The sequence below is a fragment of the Scleropages formosus genome, chromosome 12 (assembly GCF_900964775.1).
Source record: "Scleropages formosus chromosome 12, fSclFor1.1, whole genome shotgun sequence".
NCBI classification, from domain to species: Eukaryota; Metazoa; Chordata; class Actinopteri; order Osteoglossiformes; family Osteoglossidae; genus Scleropages; species Scleropages formosus.
Genome location: NC_041817.1, coordinates 25596410 through 25615200, shown reverse-complemented (window position 1 = coordinate 25615200; position 18791 = coordinate 25596410). Strand labels below are relative to the sequence as shown.

At 48.1% G+C, this 18791-nt stretch overlaps 1 protein-coding gene across 12 annotated transcripts in view; it reads right to left on the bottom strand.

Moving 5' to 3' along the window:
• The window catches only part of LOC108929509 (R3H domain-containing protein 1-like), a 37125-nt gene extending 29742 nt beyond the window's left edge, over positions 1 to 7383 (bottom strand). For 4 of the 12 annotated variants that reach the window (XM_029256758.1, XM_029256767.1, XM_029256761.1 and 1 more), the window contains exon 1: positions 7188 to 7382. The gene's annotated coding sequence lies outside the window, so the exon portion shown is untranslated. Of the gene's footprint in view, positions 1 to 7187 lie in introns of all 12 variants that reach the window. The other 8 variants (XM_029256760.1, XM_029256763.1, XM_029256768.1 and 5 more) reach the window with 3 other exon arrangements.
• Between the last annotated feature and the right edge of the window lie 11408 nt (positions 7384 to 18791).

Genomic DNA, 18791 nt, shown 5'->3' with positions numbered 1-18791 from the left:
GCCTCGAGTTGTGCATCTACTACGGTTCAACACAAATTGCTGCACGAAAGCCGCCGGACATCCCTGAAGGTCTTAAGTGGAACGGGCAGGTTGTGTGACCTTTACGATGATCCCCGTGACCCCCTGCCCTGCCATTCCGTTTCAGTCGGTCAAAAAGGAGAACGGCTCGGGACACACAATTCGGCCCTGGCACGCTCTATTGTGGACCCCGCGGGCGCCAACCTCTGCCAATGACAGAACAACCCCTCATCCGAGGACTAGTCAAAGGCACCTGGTTCCTTAGCAACAGCTTCTTTCTCCGCAGCCTACGCAACAGAGCCGGAAAATGAACACGCGCCTCAGACGGCGTCCGAGACTTAATAAGCAAACGTAACATTTTAATATACGAGGAGACAGGTCACTGCTCACCGTTATTAAATCCCAGGATGCAAAACGGCACACACCGAAAATCACATTATATATAGACTCCGTGTATAATCTCAGTATCCTTCATGGGCCCAAATTAATGAAATCACAGCACAAAATCCCTTTAGTGAGAGGCCTTTGCACGCCGGTGAGCAGCATGGCTGTGCGCCCCATCGGCAGGAGGCCGCGCATATTTGACTAGCAATCTCAGAGTAAAGCTCAACAAGCGCCTTTCACCCTCCTGCCATTGGCATTTCTCTACTGCAACCGTGGACATGCAGGTGGCACATTTCCTGGAGCATACAAAAAAAAAAATTAACACGAGACACACCGACAACCATTGCACTTCTGCAGACTGATGGAACGAAGGCAGAGTCCTGGCGGTAGGACGACCTTTCCGTGAGGCTCCCGTCACCTCTGCGTATACGAACAGATGCTGTCGGACACCTGTAAATTTGGCTGTTGATTTTTGGCACCGGATGTAATTAGGTATGCCCACGTCCTTCACTCTGCCCTCCACCTGAAAGCTGGCAGACCCCTGTACCTGGGCCAGGGCCCCTCAGAGCAAGTAGAGGACAGGCATGATGGAAACATGATGTGCAGACAGTGAAGGAAGCACTCAGGTCCTGATCTACTTTGTACTGGGATTGTGACTTTCCCCACAGGGTTACATACAGTCCCCAGTTTACATACACCCCCCAGTTGGAGACCGACGGAACCAGCCCCCGAGTTCCAGGAAGATACCATGGAATTACTCTTGTGAAGCTAGTCTGACTTTACCGCAAAAAAAAAAAGCCCTTAAATTAGAACGCAAACTGACTGCCGTGGCACATGCTCCCTTTCCCATAGCGGCGGCGACGTCCCAAGTCTATTGCAAACATTTCGCGGAGCAACAACCCCAAAACATTTCCAGGCGATGCCAAAAAAGCTCCATCAATAATTCAGAAGGTGCGAAGACGGGCCAAAGGGTCGTCCCGAAGCGGCGGAATAATCGCGGATTTCAAGCGAGAGGAAAGCGATCCATCTGCCACACTGGAGTGCTACCGTCACCCCCTAGCAGATAAACCCTGGGTCAAGTGACAGGAAAACAAATACATCTATGTCACAAACATCGCCCTGGAAAAGATGAGAATCCACAAGCTCACCACTTAGAAAAGGGGGAGGTGAAATCGAAACCTTTAACTTACACAACACACTCCAGCCCCGCATTATGAGGTCAGGTGTGAACGGTGGACAGAACAGGGCTGCTTATGACACGGGCGCTGCCGGAAACGCGGCCGCATTCGCCGGGGCCACTGGAAAAAGCCATTTGTGCGAGAACCTGGCAAGAGGGGCCTGACAATCGGCGGCAACAAAGGAGAACATGGGACAAAAACGCATTAGCGTCCCCCCTCCCACAGTTTATGTTTGGCTTTGTTGCCGGGAACAAACAAGTGACATTTGAGGCAGCGCGGCCGTCGTGCCCGATACAATAACGTGGAACACCATTAGAGCAGACTTCAAAGCGGGGTCTGTAATGGGGCCATCGCTCTTCACGTACCTCGTCATTTGTACCGGTGCTGCAAAACAGGATCATGCTTGAATGCAGCTGCTTTACAGTGTGACATTCAGCCCACGGCTGGAACAGCATCTCGGACACCGCTTACGGGAGACGCTTTTCCACACGGCCCTTGAGTGTTTGATAAATTGATAATTACATCATCAGGAACATAATTATCGCTCGACTAATGAAATCTTGGGCCGTTCCTCAGAGTCACCCCCCATCCTTCTCATCGGGGAATTTTACTCCATTTCTCACACCAGCTGAGGATTTAGACGTTATGTTACCCCGCCGGCATCCGTCCACAGTAGGACAACCTATTTAACAACATATCACAACAATAGCAGCACCAGGGCAGAGTGAGGTATACTGCCTGCGCGTCACCTCACTGCCGCTTGTTTCCATGACTTTGCCCCAAAACCAGTTGTTATGCTCTTCAAAGTATGGGAATTAGAAAAGAAATTCATCTCCATTCATGCACTCCTACGGTATACAAATGCCACCCATGATATAGCTGAACGGAAATTAATGGGGCAGGGATTTTAAATCAGTGTGACATCTATCCATCCATCCAGTGACATTAACCTTTTGTCCACTGTATTGTCATGGTGGTCAGGAGCCCATCCTTGAAGCTCATGGTATTGTGCAGGGTACACCCTGATGGGACACCAGTCCATTACATGACAATTTCTCTTGTGCGCACACACAAACACACACTAAGGGCAATTCAGAGTCACCAGTTCACGTAAAACATGTCTTCGGATGGAAACCAGAGCACCTGGAGGAACCCCACAGCAACACGGTGGAGAACACGAAAACGCCACACAGGCTGAGCCGGCTTTGTCCTCATGTCCGAACCTGCAGCCGAGGTACTGTGAACGATGCAGATCACTGGTGTACAAACAGATGACTTGCTATGGAAATGCAGCGTTCACTTCCTCCTGCTGAATTCACCTTGGTAATCATCTCCCACAGCACTTGGATCAGTGTGCCCAAAGCGCAGCCCACCGTTTCACATAATGCAGAACATTAGTAAAATTAATATACTATAGCATACCGACCATACACGTTATGAATTCTACTGAACACCAAACTGCAGCAGAGGGAAGTCTGGGCTAAAAGTGCCAACCCTGCAAATCCAAGCTGGCACCATACTCTCAGGTGAGAAGCTTCCAGAGTCTTGGCATCCCATCTGCTTCCAGCCCACATCTCAAATAGGTGTTTCTACAATATGAGCAGATGGCCTTCACAACCATCAGCGGTGAGCATGGCCCCAGTGTGATCACCTCGTGGAACAAGAGCGAAGGCTCTTCTATCCGACTCTCCTGCCCTCATCGGCCCTGCAGAGGACCGTCACCCCATTATCACCTGCTCTTAGCGGAAGCCGAGCAAAGTGGCTTAAAGGCCTTGAGTAAATGGGCTCCGTGACACAGTAATGCTCAAAGACTGACCTGAGCAGGTGAAGTCAGGGCAATAATTCAGAGGCCCATCAGAATGCCATTACAGCAAAGTCACAAGAAGTCTGCAAAGAAACAGGAGCCTATAGTGCAGGTATGTGTGCGCATTTGTGTGTGTTTGGCAAATGAGGGGTAGCGTCAGGTGTGTATAGCCCCAGGGGTGGAGAGGGGAGGGCAGCAAAAAAGGAGGCGAGCGGCAGGAAATTGGGGTTCTCAGAAGGTGATGCTCGCCTTGCACAAGTGGCGCCTGCTTTCAGATGTAACGGGCAGCGTGTCAAAATGCCAAACCATTTCCCGTACCTCCCCACGCAGCACAAGGGCACCCCGTGTCATCCCTTATGCTCGGTAACCATTTCTGTAGGTCTCTGCTGCCCGGCAGCAGATGTTTGCTTTGCCATACATGAAAGTATATTCATTTTTTGGGACTGTTTGTTGAGTGGGTTGCTTTTATTGGAAATGTAACAACCAAGCAAGTGCGCGCTCTGGTGAATCAGAACAGATGAACATCCTGCGTGGTGGGAGCGCCGTGTGCGTCGCCGTAAAGTTCACTCCACTGACTTTAGCCAAGGCCTTAATCCAATCTTCCAAATATAGCGACTAAGAAAAACAGTGCAGTGAGAAGGAAAAAAGTTAAATTTAAATTAAAAAAAAAAAAAAAGCACAGGTTCAACATAGGGACCACGCTGACGTGTCGCCTTTAATTTCATACCGATAACATTTCCATGTTCAAATTGTCCTTGATCCCAAAAAGGTTAATGAAAACAACCTTGAGAAACCCAGCAACATGGACTGTCAAACCAGAATGAAAAAGGGACAGCTGGTAGCATAGTGATTAGAGCCTTTGAATCCAAAGGTCGCAGGTTTGATCCCCACCTCCAGCTGCAATACTCTTGAGCAAGATACTCTGAAAAATTGCACCAGTAAAATTACCTAGCTGTATAAAATGGACAAGTAATTGTAAGCTTGTAATAACTGTAACCTTAACATTGTAAGTCACTTTGGAAAAAAATGTCAACTAAATGAATAAATGGACAAAATTATGACGATAAAAGAGCAACAGCAAATATCTTCTCAAGCCCCACTTCTTTTGCAACACAAAACAGACTTGCAGGGGGTCGAGCGGTTTCATTCAAGGTCAAAAAGAAAGCCAGAGATACTGAAGGAAATTAGGAAAACAATTTAGACCAGTAAGAACAAAAACACTGGGGACAGCTTGGTGGATCAGGAGGTAGCACTGGTACCCCGCCATTCATAGGCTGTGGGATCAGACACGGGCTTAAATCCAGCTCAGTCTATGTGGTGTTTGTATGACCTCCCTGTGTGTCGCTTTCTTCCCAGTCCAGTATAAATTTCCTATTCACCTAAAACACGCAGTGCAAAGATGTGCATTTCACGTGAATCAGGAAATTTAAACTACTCATACTGTGTGACAGATTCCCTTACGAAAGTCTGGCATCTTATGCAGGGTGTATCCTAGCTGCTACCCGATGCCTCCAGAATAGACTCTGGAGCACCACAACCTTGCACTGAACAAGCCATTATCGATAATGAATAGATTTTGATTTTTAAAAAACTTAAAACTACTTCAGTTTAAAAAAAAAAAAAATAATAATAATTAAAAAAAAACTTTATATTCATCTTTACCTTCTCTTAGGCTCATCTAAAGACATCATTAATAGAGATCTGCTGCCATAGATGTCTACTGAGCCATTAGTCAGAATAAAAGACGCACGTGTCCGATTCGTGCTGTAATTTGCCTGTAGTGCATTTCTTTTTAATGCGTCCCTCTACACAGGTACTCGGGCACTATAAATGAGCCACGAGGCCAACAAAAAGCCAAGTAAAACCACAGATAATTGTACGCGCAAATTACAAGCAGACAGTTCAGCTCCCCGGACAGAGGGACGAGTGCCGCCAAAGCGTTTGCACCCGGGCGTGTCCCTTCCCATTACAAGCCGAGTCACCAGTTCCAAAGAGGTAAAACTTGTTCTTACAGACAAAACCTGTGATGTTGCGGTTCCAGAAGAACATTTTTAAGAAAAACCGCACCGGGAACCACAGTGTGTCAGGAGGTCACCAAACCCCGACCCCAAATAAACACAAACTCGGTGGGGGTCCCGTGAACGTGGGTCCAACATGCATGGACAGGAGTCCTCCAGAACGATTCATCTGGAGATACGCTGTGGACGGAAACGACTGCCTGCTGCTCACACTCCACTTCAAGTAAAGACAAAGAACTGTTTATGCTGTTGGCATAAACTTATTAATGAAAGACTCAGTGTTGATGTTTAAAATGGTGGGGGGGGATAATAAAGTAAGGCCTATTCCTTTCCACTTTTCCTCCCCCCCCCCAATATTTGAAGTGCTTTGTATGAAATTAAAAATGTAAATATCCAAAGAACAGAAACGCAGGCCCGAGGCAGTGAGACCAGAACTGACTGGTAAGAGGAAGAACAAAAAGTGGTGCAAACGCACTGATCTGCCTGGACTGGACCCCCCGTACACTTGTCCCCCCACAGTGAGGTCAAATGACTTTCTTACCAACACAAAGTCACACATACACAAACACGTGTGTCCCTGAGCTGATGTTAAACATGCTTCGATAACAAAATACTGTTACATGAGTGTGACAGCAGTCCCTACACATGTGGGCTTTAAAGGTACGGGAGAGGAGTTGGACAGCAGAGGATGGGAAGCGGACAGGAGAGGATGGAAGAGGACACAACAGTGCAGAGCAGGATGGAGCAAAAGGGCTGTAATAAGAAAGGAAAAACTGGAATACAGGACTGGACAGAGGGACTGAATGAGACAGCAAGAGCGGACAAGAGAGGACAGAACACGAAGTGAAACAGGTTGGGAAAGCACTGGACAGGGGAGTGGCGAGTGAGAGGACAGCACAGGACAGGTCAAACTGGGATGGGGACAGAACAAGGGGACAGGATGCGAAACAGGACTGGTCAGAGTTTCACAACTTCAACTTTCTGAAGCACGTTTCTGTTTTAACAGCTCGCACGAGTTGCACAAGCAGCACAACACAAGGCAGGGCGCCAGGAACTAGTAACAGTGCCGCGGGGTAATGAATCGGCGTGACCGGGAACTTCCATTGTTCGTGGAAAAAGGGACACACACCGGCACCCACCCGGAGCGGCCAGAGTGGGCTCTGACGAAGTGCCCACCAGAAGCGGGCGCGCGTGCACGGCGCACAAACACACACGGCGTCTCTCCTCATGATCCGCGCTCCCGACGGGTGACTGACTGACTGTCCCCAGTACCAACGTGCGGGAAACGCGCTACGTACTGCGGGGCCGCGCACCACCGCGCGTGGCTGCAGAGACACGACAGGTCCACACAGGAGAGCTACGAGCAGCCCGCCCACCTGGCGCCGCGGAGAAAGGCGCGCCGACGACCCTGAAGCACCGGCACCACGTCGTCCACGGACACGACGGGCGCTCCGCCGGCCTTCACCGCCGCAGAGCAGCGCTGAGCCTGAGGGACCAGGGGCCGAGGAGCAGCGGGTCGCCGCCGAAGAACGGCACACGGCAGACCTGCAGCGGCGGCCGCTCAGCGAGCTAACTGCTAACTGTTCCCTGCTAGTTGCTAAATGCTGACTGCGAACTGCTAACAGCTACTAGCGACTAAGTGCTAAGAGCTAACAGCTAACGACTAGCAGCGGTAATGTAGGCCGGCGCAGCAGAGCCGCTGGGATTACAGTAGTGAACGGCAAAGCTTTGTCACTCGTTTCACACACATACACGGCATGAACCACAAGACAAAGAGCTCCTTACCACGCGCATAAAGGGTGTCACGGCTTTGTGATTTTTAAAACTATAAATAAAGAGATGAATAAATATATATATATGATGATATTCTTTACTCAGGCGGTATAAGCCACACTTGGCTTGCTTGGAAGCTGGCCGAGGCGAGGCATTGAATCCGGGACCGCCAGAGGCGGGACAAAGGCGGCGCGAGGCACGTGACCGACGGCGCCTTCGTCCAATCAACAGCAGCGTTATACAATGAAACGCCTATCCAAGGTCGGGTTACAAGCGGCTACAGGACACCTACATGGAAAAGGCGGGACTTACAGCCTGAGTTTAATTAATAAGGGCTTTACACCGTGGAGAACGTGCGGGCGTCACAGAGAATATAGCTCTATATTATGACACTGTCTCACCTGGAGACTTTGTGAAGATTTAACTGAAAGTTGAGTTTTAAAACCCTCTGAAAAATTTAATTCACTTTTTAATTAAAAAAAAAAGGCTATGGAGTTTACCGTTAAAAATGTAAATACAAATGGAGAGTCGTCTCACAGGAGATCATTCGGCTCCGTCAGTTCTCGTGACAGAACAGAACTGTAATTTGCATCTTCCTCTGCGACGGCACTGGCCTGATGGCAGCTGCCAGCAAATTAATTACACTGATAATTACAGAGCCATTTCTTTCTTAGCGTTTCTTCGCGTAGCGAGCAGGCGGCGTTGCGCGCGCGCGCGCGCGCTGGATCTTCTTGCCCGCGCGAGCGCCGAGGGCCACGAGTCCAGATCGATCAAGTGAAAGGACCTCAGCATAAGCGAACAGCGCGTCATCATTAGCTGTCCTCCACCATGACAGCCATTTTCCATTGCGGTTCCAAGGCCTGGCAGTCCACAGTTAATTACAAATACATTCATAACCCCACATATTCTTGCCAAATAAGAATAACAATTAGAATGCGTCCCTGAAACTCGTGTGAATGCGTTGTCACAAAAATGTCGGAATATCGCCCGAGGCCCTGAAAGAGGGAACTCGACTGTCCTGCTCCGCTCGCCGGGCCTACAGAGCGAGCGCGGTAATAATGTGCTTCGCTGAGCGCCTGGTCCACTTGTGTCTCACGTCATTAGTTGTCGTTAATTGACAGCTGGAAGTACACAGCTTCTGCTAGATCCTGTCAAAAGTAAAGCAAGGTGGCAACCCCTGTCAGGAGCAGCTGTCCACCCGAGGAAGGTTTGGGCCAGTTAGACGGTGCGCCGCGCATCAAGGTGAAAATTTAACATTGTTTTCAACTTCTGAGGTGCTATTTTTACCGCATTTTTCCTGCCAAGGCAATCCTGTGCGAAGAATGAGTAGGAGCGGCTGAGTCCGCCGACCTCGCGAGCGTTCGAGTGCATCACAATCAAACTAATGGCTAACTGGTTATTAATAATAATAATAATAATAATAAAAAGTCTTGACAGCTTTCACACGTATATCGAGTTTGCCATTGACAGTGCTGGGAGGTAGATGGTCGTCACGGTGGCTGAGAAGCTAGAACATTGCATTAATTCGCTTAGCAGACCCTTTTCATCCAAGGTGACTTACAGCGTTAGATACAGTACCTCCAGTTACTCCTCTACATACCAGAGCAATGTAACACACCCTTGACAATTTTAGTGTTACCAATCCACCAAAACTGCGTGAAACCCATGCAAACACGGGCAGAACATGTAAATTCCACACACTAAGGTGGGATCGAACCCACGGACTGTTATGCCGATCGGGATCAGCTCTGTTCGCCGTACTGCCCATTTAGGTAGCTGGGTAATTTCTACTGGAGCAATTAAAAATAAGTACCTTACTCAAGGGCACTACAGCAAGAAGGGGACTTGAACCTATCACCTGAGTCCAAAGGTAGCAACTCAAACCACTACACAACCCACTGCCCTGAAAAAAAGGAGGGGGCATTTTAAGTGTAGTCCTTGGACTGGAAGACAACAGCTACACCCACCACGCTCTGGGAATTACGGCGAATTCAGCTATGTGGGGTTACCGGTTGACATGGGCACATGACACAGCCATTGGAGCAGCCCGTTCCCTTCTCCAAATGCCACCAGTGCAGAAGTTGTGCCCGTCAGGAAAACTTTCCACCTGCTTCTTGCCTGGAAGGCCTCCAAGGCAAACGCAGCAACAAACAGATCTGCGCTTCTCTGGGACTCGGCCAGCGCGAGGAGACCGGACTTGATAATCAACTCCAGCAAGACAAATTAAGCCTCGGGGGCAGCGGGGTGATGGAAGACTTTGCCGGGATGCTCTGATGGAGGCGCTGATCAATACGAGGGCACGGGTCCCGTTGTTCGGCGCGGAAAACAGGGCGGCCGGTCAATTAGGAGGACACGGCAACGTGACAGTGGAAGTGGCCGCCCGGATCCCACCGGGGGTCGCGTCAAGAACGGGGGGGAAGGAGGGGTGCTCTGAGTCCTGACTCACACTGTTGCTAATGACCGAGAAAGCAGAGACTGTAGGAGTCCTGTGGGGTCCGTGTGGCAGCCAGGTGTGCATTTTCCTTTCTGTGCATCCTGCACGGATCCAGATGTGTCGGGATTGTCCCACGAGATTCGCAAGGCACTTCGCAGCACCGGGAATTCGATGGAACCGCTGCGTTTTGCAGTCAAGCTTCACGATACGCTCCATTACTCAGAGACGGCCTCTATTTCAGAGGCAGCGATGGAGAGCGTCAGTTCAGCAACAAGATGAGCCCACTTGCTGGAAGCGCCAACCGGCTCGGGGCACCGAAGCCCTCAGTTTAGTCGACTTTCCGGAGCCGACTGTGGTGCGCGCTCTCGTGTGATGGGAAGGCCAATCCACGGCACTTTGTTATTTTTTACATAACCGCTGCGTGGGCAGTCCCCATCAGTCACGAGGGGGCCCCAGTCAACGCTACTTGGAAGCTGGGTCTGATGTTGTGGAAATGTGTAGGCAGCCATTCGCAGAAATGCAAGCTGACGTCCGCCCTTCCTCTGGAGACGTCGACGATGAAATTATGTAAAGGTGCCGTTATGAAACCAAGGGGAAGCGGATGCGACCCGTAGCGGTTTTAATTGGCCAGAAAGCGGAGCTGCCTGGTTGCGATTGCGAGGCCCAATTTTGATTCACGCATGAAATCAATCCATTGAGTCAATATGCATGAAATCGCAGCGGCGTCTCTAGCGCTACGGCCGCGCATTGGCGAGCCAAATAGACAAATGCGTTACGAGGAGCTGAAATTGGTTAAACGGTGCTGGGTTAAGAATATATCAAAAACCGGCAGCAGTCGCTGGTAAAATCGAGCACGTTTTCACCAACACCTTTTTTGTGTAAAATCGCAATGTGAGTCATGTTCTGTGCCTTCCCTGCGGATAATTCAGCAATCGGGACATGAACGTGGGCCATGAACACCGGCTTTCCCAGACAGCGCTCTTATCCGCAGGACGTGACCGCTCTCCGCTTCTCCCGCAAGACCACGTCGGCCACGACGCCAGCGCTACTGGCCTGGCCGCCAGAAAAAAAGAGAAACAAGGCACAGTTATTTCCCCTGATCTTCCAATTATAATGAAAATCTGTAACAGTGGCCGGCACTAAGATTACAGTTTTCCCAGAGCCGGTCGCACATGAAACTCATCGGATGCAGTTCCAGTGGCCTAACAGCCTTCTGTGGGCGTGTGAAGAGATCTCTTTTCATTTTATTTCTTTATTTTTTTGCTGTGCAGCCTGGGTCTGTGTCAGATATCTCTCTCCTGCCATGTTATTTATTTGGGAATTGATTATGCGCTCTCCCACCTCTTCTGCCTTCGCTGGTCTCCGAGGGAGGCTGGGGGTGCCTTCGCTTATCAGGAAAGGCATTAATATCCAGCCCCCCCACGCACACGCAAAAGTGCAATATGAGGATCGGTGCTTCGCCGGATCCTTTCTGCTGGGCTTTTTACTCCATTGCTGTAAGTGGTTCACAGCAACCACTGTCTTTCTCTGTATCTGAGGAGTTTGCGGCAGCAGAACAGTGGCTTTAATCGCAATAAGCTGGCGTCTCAAAATGCAGGAGGATGTGCATACAAATTAAATAACAATAATAAAATAATAATAATTTTCCAGTCTTTCGTCAGCGTCAGAAATAATGTTTTCACTCAATGCCTCTGAAAAGACACTCAATCTCTACAGAGAAACCCGTATTGTTGAGCGGTCTAAGGGAAAGTCCGGCCCACTGCCTTATCATGGTAATTAAAGTACCAGACATACGACGTGAACAGGAGGCTGCAGGCTCACATCCCTGGAGAAACTGCTGTTGTCCCCTTTATTTATGCACGTAACCCAGATTACACAGGAAATATCCAGCAACATGAGTGGAACGCGGCGAAAAGTGTACACTATAATATTTGGCGGGAATAAGGGCGTGCACTAAAAAATGTGTCATGTAAGAACCACACACATCGCGAGGAGACAGAAGAAAGGTTTTTTATTTTTCACTCGATCTGCGAGCCAGGCCTGTGCGGGCAGCGATGGGGGGGCTCATTTCCAGCTGTCAGGGGGCTCTAGCGAGCGAGTGGGTGGGAAGCTGCAGCTCACATCCAGCCCCCCTCTGAATCACCCCAGTGGGCAAGGGGCCTGGAGAACATTGGGACGCCCACATGCAAGACCCATCTCCGCAGCCCACGCACACTCCGCTCTCCATCATCCAGCAGTGGGCAGGACCAAAAAAACCTTCCTGCTTTGGAATTTTTTTTTTTTTTTTTTACAATCAAGCTAAACACAGCCTGCTATTTATAGGTGATGACAGAGGTAGCTGGCAACCTAAGGTGGGTAGTAACGCTGCTGCCGCCACGGAAACCTGGTGCAGTCGCTGATGCCTCGGTGATGAGCGTCTTGTTCAACGGTGGTGCCATCACATTTCTTGGCCGCTGCACCGCAGCTTGAGAAAAGGAAATGATGTTGTGGTTGTTGCACTTCTTCTTATTTCTATGAGCAGGGAAGAATCAGTTAAAGACCCAACAGCAGGTGGCGTGGTGCTTAAAACTCTGCCCTTCTATTCTAAAGGACCAGGTTTTAAATCCCTGCCTTCAATGTAGTACCTTTTACCAAGATCCCTACATCGATGTTATACAGAAAAAAAACACTGTAAGTAGCTTTGTGTACAAATCTAATATTGTAGAAGCAACCAATAATAGTAAGAATAAAAATAACATTCTTCTCTGTCATCATCTTATTATATTACTATTGTTATTATTATTATTATGTACATAACGCTAAATTGCTTGTTGTGTGTCATTATCCTATGATGGACTGGCGTCCTGTTCAGGGTGTACCCCTCCTAGCCTAGTGCTCAGGATAGGCTCCGGACCCTCATGACCCCGACAAGGACAAGCAGTTATTGAAAGAGAGCGATTATTACGTTCCAATGTTAATATCTGTGTAGGATCCGCTGCCGAAGCCCTGATGGAAACTACAGCCAGTGCACGGCCACCAAGAGACACCGGCAAATAAAGTTACCATCGTGTATCCCATATTTCCTGAAAATGGATGAATATGATATATATATATATGTATGTATGTATGTATGTGTGTATGTGTGTGTGTGTGCGCGCGCGCCCTAGTAGAGAGTGTAAACGGAGAGCAGCGGACAAGAGGTGTGAGAGCGCGTTGCAGAGACACACGGCGTCCTGCGAGAATGTAAATGAGCGAAGCGCGTGTTGATTTAATTACCTGGGTCAACAGCATGGCCTCGTGACCCCTGGTCGGATTGGCCAAATTCCTGGGGTCACCAGCAATTACGAAGAATAATTAGCGCGGCGTCGCGAGCTCGAGTTAAGAGCGCCATCGACGGTGATCTCATTTACAAGGTTAATTAATCGCAATAGTTCAGGTAATCAAAATGGGTTGTTGTCGTCAGCGGCAGCGCTGAAGCGCGTGACATTGTGCCTCGTGGCTCTAAGGGAACGTGGTTTTTGTGATAAGAAATGGACAGTAAAAAAGTAATCATTTGAAATTTAAAAAATACATTTTTTTTTCATGCCATCATGGAATATATTTCTGAGCAACAACTACAAAAGTCGGCCTCTCTCAACGCCCTTATTATATTATATTCAGCAGTGTCGTTCCTCGCGCGCGCCTCACTCCAGCGACGCCTCTTTTACTCACTCAGTCACTGTACCTCTTTTACACAGTTCAGTGCCTGTGTGTGCGAAAAAAATTTCTTTAGCACGTCCAACATTATGCATCATTCAACATAACGGAGCGCTCGCTTAGCGTTCGATCCGCCGGCGCGCGGCTGAGGCTCGCGATCGGGGGCCCCCCCGCTCCTTTCGCGCGCTTCGCTTTCATCGCAGCCGCGCCTGTCATGTCCCGCTCGACGCCGCGCGATCGCCAGATGGATGCGACGCTCCTCCCACTCCGCGCGGCCCCCGTGCCTTTTAAAGATAACATTTCAAAGTTTTACGCCGTGTTGTTAAGCAACGGCGGCAGAGCATCCGCTGGGAAGCGAGACGTCTGGGTTATATAAAAAGCGGATGATTAATGCGGGGAGAAACGGCGAGCACCTGACTGCGCCTCAGCCATTGTGTGGGGGGGCGGTGCTTGAGCAATTAAAATAAAAAAGAAAAAAAAAAAAAACATGTGAAAAGAAGGACATTAATCAAGCCCTTCAAATGGGGAGGGGAGGGGCAACAGAGAGGTACGCGGATCTCATTTTTTCGTGCGCCGTCAAAGTAGCGAAAACTCCGCCACGGCAGGTGTGTGTAAAGGGGGGGGGGCTAAAATAAAACTAAATAAAAATGTACAGGCTGGCCACAGTTTATGTTGGTCTTCGCTTCTGACAGACCCGTCGTAAGTCAAAAGTCCCCTTGATACAACATGTAATCGATACTCGTTATATGAACCACACCGATATAGGCAATTAACACGCATCAGCGCTGCTTTGTGAAGGGGCTTTCTTACGTTTTCCAACAATTTCACACATTATTCGTGTTAAAACTGGCTGCTATACGATAATAATAAAAATAATATAAAGTACAGTATTATAATTATATTTTCAGGGTGTGCTATTATTTTCAGTTCTATTTCAAAATCTATTTTCTTTCGCTTTTTCTTTTCAGCACCACCAGAAGACTGTTTTTCGCTTGCTAAACATTTTAAGGAAAAGGAAACTTGAAGGGGATTGCAAATGAAAGTTCTGTGCTTAAAAAACACCCAAATACTGCCAGAGACCCAAAGTGTAAGAAATATGGTTAATTGTGGCTGCAGGTGGAGCGCTCGTCCTGTCGCGTTGAAAAGCGACCGTCGTAAGTAGCGCACATCGTAACTCGAGGAATGCCCGAGTTAGCGTTAGAACCCAGGAGAAAGAAGCTAACAAAAATGACACCTCCGACTGGGATGGACCCAGTGAGGCAGAGCATATTGCAAAGCAGCAGGAAAACCTGAAATAAAAACAAAAACTAACGACCCCGCCTAAAGGAACCGTTTGCCAAAGGATTTTGCGAACGGCCGATAGTCATACGAGTGCGACAGTCGTGTTCTCTTCAGCAGCACTTTGAATTTCCACACATTTCTAACACAAGTCAGAGGCTGGAGTTTATTCCTGTTTTTATGTTCCTGCCTAAAATGGGTTGCCTAAAAAGCAGCGATAAATAAAACCTCAGTCGGGTCCCTGAAGAGCATGTGCATACTTTAAATATCCAAGAAGACACATCAGTTTCCAACACCTGTATCCTCTTACCATTACGACTTAGGGGAAAAATCCTTGAATTGTTGGTGCTTTTGAAATTATGCATTAAACTTGCACCCATATGGCTGTACTTCAGTCAGTTCGGTGATGCCGTATTTAGACAGCATCATCTGTGGTTTTTACATTTACACACAGAAACCTACAAATGTACCAAATCCCGTGTGAGAGTTCATGGAAACGACACACAAATCGGTCAAAACAACAGTCTAATCAGTTTAACTATGAATTATTGAAACCAAAACCCCACCGGGTACCCATGTCTTGCTCTTGCCTTTTCTTATTGCTCATCCGCAACACTTTGAGGTCATAACACAATTTTTGTTCCATAAACACTCAGAGCTCACTGGAGGAAGCTCAGTAATCCATAGGTGAGACGAGAAAAGATTCCGGAAGATTCTTGGTATAAATCTGTCCCTCATTTACATTTACATTTGTTCATTTAGCAGACGCTTTTCTCTAAAGCGATGTACATCTTATAGAAAAATTCAAGTTTTCAAGTCATTCAGGGACACTGAACGCTGGTCATGTAACCAACTCCACATATGACATCTCCATCCACTGCCCAGCAGACTTGTAATCCGTATATGTATGATGTGTTTTTATACTTTAGCAGAGTTGATATCTTTATAATGCTTCATGGATATGAAAGCTGGACTTTCCTGTCGATGCAGAACAGGAAAAACTCTCCTGAAGTGTGTTGCTAGAGGGCAATTTTAAGGGAAAATAAACAGATGGATGTTGGATCAAATCAAAGCAGAACTCACTCGAAGCACAGATGACGAGATTGAGATCGTCGCACTGTGGACACGTCGCCCAGAAGACCGGATTCTCTAGAGAAGACGGTGATGAGCAGAAGAGCTGGACGAGAAAGAAGCAGAGGATGGATGGACTCAGTGACAGTGACACTCAACACTAAGGACACAGATGGAGGACAGAACTTTCCGGAAAAACTGCATATGTGATCAACAAGGGTCAAGGCTGACTCAGTAACAGTAACAGTGTTCGTTGACAGAGGGGGGTGCGGTGGCACAGTGGGTTGGACCCCAGTCCTGCTGCCCAGTGGGTCTGGGGTTCGAGTCCTGCTTGGGGTGCCTTGCGACGGACTGGCGTCTCGTCCTGGGTGTGTCCCCTCCCCCTCCGGCCTTACGCTCTGTGTTACCGGGTAGGCTCCGGTTCCCCGCGACCCCGTATGGGACAAGCGGTTCAGAAAATGTGTGTGTGTGTGTGTGTGTTCGTTGACCGAGTTATCAGTACTTTCAATGGTTGATGTTAATCTTTAAAAATAATGATACAAAGAATACAAACTACCATATAGTTTGTTTAGTGCGTATTTTTAGTTCTGATTTAGTTTAAAATACATTGTATCTTTGGTCATTTTGACGAGTGTGAAATCAGTGGTATTTAAATTCTCCTGTTTAAATGTGTCCCGATATTGACGGTAATTCAATCATCGGTCCCCCTTAATAAAAGCAGACATTTGTATTGTGAAATTTGAAGTGTCAGCGCTGTGTGCAGCGAATGAGGTTCAATTAGTGAACAATCCCACATGAACATCACCGAGATCGGAGGCCCCTGGATCCTGGTCTCGGACCCTCGAAATCCCCCCCTCGCTCCCCCAGCGGCTGATGTTCCCATTGTCCACACTTGATTAATTGTGGGGGTCGGGGGGGGGGAGGAGGGTCACATTACAGCATCACTATTAACTGTGTTTGCTGCCACAGCTGTATATCTCTGTATAAATAGATTCGCTTCATGATTCATCTTTCAGTTTGGGTTTTTCATTATTAATTGTGCTTTCTTTCCTATTTACCTCATGCAATAAATTATTCTGATTAACCGTTTTTTAGCTGATGCTTTTGTCCAAGGCACCTTTCAATGTTAAACATTGCTTCTCGGCCTCTTGGTTACGATCAAAGTGTAATATCTGTTCTTACCAGCCTATAACACACCGGGTAGTGTAGGGGTTAGAGCTGCTCCCTTTGGACCCAAAGGTTACAGGTTTGTGTCTCAGTGGGTTTGACCAGGTCTTGCTCTCCGGTGGGCCTGGGGTCCGAGTCCTGCTTGGGGTGCCTTGCGACGGACTGGCGTCCCATCCTGGGTGTGTCCCCTCCCCCTCCAGCCTTGCACCTTGTGTTGCCGGGTTAGGCTCCGGCTTGCCGCGACCCCGCTTGGGACAAGCGGTTCAGACAGTGTGTGTGTGTATAAATGGGAAAATAACTATAAGTCACTTTAGAGAAAAGTGTCATATAAACAACCACCAAAACATTATTTACCTATTTAAACAGCAGAGTAATTTTTTACTGTATCAACTAAAGATGCAATGGAAGGATTCAAACCTGCGACTTTGAGACTGAGAGATGACAGCTGTCACCAACCACTGTGCTGCAAAGATGTAGTGCTGTGTTACAATAAATACTGTATAATACATACAGTAATATATGCAAGGACTGGCATGTCAGTGGGTTCTTTCATTAATTCCTTTAATATGTAATATTAATATAGTTACAGAACTGCATTAATTACAAATTACCTGTGACTTTTATCCAAATGGTCTTATGGGTATTCTACCTATTTACATGGCTAGGCTGCGATGGATACCCTTCTATGCAGGGTATATCCATCACCGATGGCTTGCACCCAACGATTCTGAGACAGGCTCTGGACCTCTGCGACCCTGACCAGGACAAGCAGTTATGAATGAATGAATGAATGAATGAATGGGTAGGTAATTTTTACTGCATTAATTAAGGGTAAGTACCTTTATCAAGCACATGACAGCAAGAGTGGGATTCAAACCAGGAACCCTGTTTTAAAAACAAGGACCTGTCTGTCACTGTACTTTCATAACTGTGGACATATGAACTGGTGAAATGCTGCGTCTTTGGAAGGCCCCCCCAGCACGTGTAAACCACCAGGGTCGATTGCAACGGAGCGAAAACTACCAAAGCTCCTTTTCCCCACTTTTACACTTTTTTACACCAAATGACTGAGAAATTCCAAAGTAAAGCATCACCACAGATATCTGACTAAAAGTGCTATATGTTGTTCATGCCTTGGTTCAGGGGAGGGAGGGAGAGCAGGGCAGTGCTGTGGCCATCCTGACCGGGCCGCCGTCAACCGCAACCGCAACCCAATCCGCATCCCCGTTCGTCGTAGGGAGGGATCCCACGCGCTTCGCTGACGTCGGCTTCATAAATTCTCCGCTAATTATCCCTCACCTTTCCTTAAGACAAAGGCGGCAGAGAGGGTTCTGGGATGACTTTCACGCAGCGGTGCTAAATAAAGAGCAGCGGCTGTGGTGGCGGCGGCTGTGGTGGCGGAGCTCCTCATTAGCGCGTACCTGTTGGAAACAGGTAAAAGCACAGGAACAAGGTGACATTTATTCTTTCATTTCAGTTTCAATACGCTGGAATTAAATCTCTCTTGACTCGTCTCTCTCTCTCTCTCCCTGTCATTTAATTAACCTGAACAGGGATTAGAAAGTTATCCAACACGGGTTCGAAGAGAGGGGGTAAAGATTGCCTTTAAGACAGTTGCAGGGAGGCGACTGCTCTTATCTATTTCATGCACATTAGGGATAATATGCCTTGATATTTGGAGACAGCTTCGGTGTCAAACCAGGCCGGGAAAGACAAGCGGGCGGGCGCACCGCGGTAAAACACAGTGACAAATCACTGGGGAAAGATTAAGAGACGCAGCTGTTTATTTTGCTTCTTGTTTAGATTCTCCCCCGAATGCCCCACGAAACGTCCCGGCGCCCCTCAATAGACAGATGCGTCATGGGCCCAAGCGCACGGAGGTGTGTGTTCGCGCACAAAAGCACCTGCGAGACTCGAACAATCAATAAAACAGTGCCACTTTATGTTATGCTGTAAAATGAAGTATAAAGTTAAAAATACCTTACAAACTG